Raw genomic sequence first — 1,586 nt, forward strand, 5'->3', positions numbered from 1 at the left:
TCTGCAAAAGCTCCATATTCTGTTTCTAAGTCTGTGAGTCCTAGTCTTCATCTGACAGTAACGTTATCTGGGCTGCTGTAGCCACCACAAAAAGAAGAGAACATTTTTCTCATTTCCTATGTTGCATGCAAAATAAACTGTATCCCCAGCTTAGTTATGCCAACTCTTCAAGATACAAAATTAACAACCAAATGTAACACAATCTTTTTGTTCTTGATATGACCTCCCTATCCAACCAGAATTAAAGATATTTATTATTAACCCAAAACTTGACTTACCAGCTATGATTTTTTAAAAACCTGTCATTCATTAGTTTGTTACCATATGTAAAGCAAAACTGGTTATTTGGCATCAGTAATCAAAGAGCTACATCTCTTTCTTTTTGATTTTTAAAATTTAATTCTTAATATATATACCCACATATATATGCATAACTTTGCATAAATGGGAATACATATGTGACTTTTTGTGAATATGTGCATGTGGTATGTGGTATAAGGCCTAAAATTTAGGCCCAACATGATGTGATGCGTTGACATTTGGGGGAAATTAAGAGAGCCTCAAATGGCCTCACCACAAGTCCCCTCCCGACTCTGGTCCCACCGATAAAATGTACTAGCCAAACAACCCTCTTTGTCGCTCTTTGTTGTGGAGATCAGGAAGACACCCCTGCTTATTCCTGCCTGTCCTAGAGTTTCAGTTCCCTGCTAGCCTGCAGAATTATTCAAATAGACCAATTCTATCTTCTCATAAAAGCCAGCGCCGCCCCACCCTCTTGACACCACAAAGCCTTTTCCCACAGCCCCTGGTTCTTCACCCTGTTTCTTAGTACAGCGCCTGTGTAGCCCTGCGTGGCAAAATGTTTTCTTCCCCTGGGCTATGAGTATCAATGACTAATAAACTTCTGTCCATTGCTGAGTGTTGTTGTGTTCAGCCCTCTTGATAACCATAGGGCAGGAATCCTTCTCTCTCAAATGAAGTGAGTAGAAGATGATAAAAATATTACAGCCTTTTTGAAAAGTCTTTTTAAAGACATCCTGCCCACAGCACAAATACTACAGAGGGGTCTAAAACAAGCACGTTTTTCAATGATTTCCTTAATATCTGACTACTTTCAGCCAAGTTCCAGTGATGCTGATATCCTCATATCTTTCCTAAAGTGAGGCTCAAGTATCAATAAACAATGCTTTTACCCCAATTTATGCCCCGAACTATAGTTGTTATCTGACTTCCCCCCACATTTTCTGGGTCCTCTATTATATTGGACTACAAACTACAAATCCAGTTAAAAGGCAAAAATAAAACCCAATGTCTGAATGACAATCCACGTTTAAAAAGCATACTAAAAATTGAAAAAATTTCCATATTTATTATCTTAAACAATCCTTAAAACAACTTTAAATTTATGATTTCTCTTTATTTTACAATTAAGGAAATTGACATGTTACTCCATAAAAGTTAAAACTGAGATTCAAGGGCTAGTCATTTAAACATAAATACCAGTCTCTATCAACCATGCCACACTACCAGTACCTGAATTTGGGATTGTTGAGCCATATTTTTTGTACCCTGGCAGGCATTTGAGG

Source organism: Mandrillus leucophaeus, unplaced genomic scaffold, assembly GCF_000951045.1.
Source record: "Mandrillus leucophaeus isolate KB7577 unplaced genomic scaffold, Mleu.le_1.0 Scaffold669, whole genome shotgun sequence".
Taxonomy (NCBI): domain Eukaryota; kingdom Metazoa; phylum Chordata; class Mammalia; order Primates; family Cercopithecidae; genus Mandrillus; species Mandrillus leucophaeus.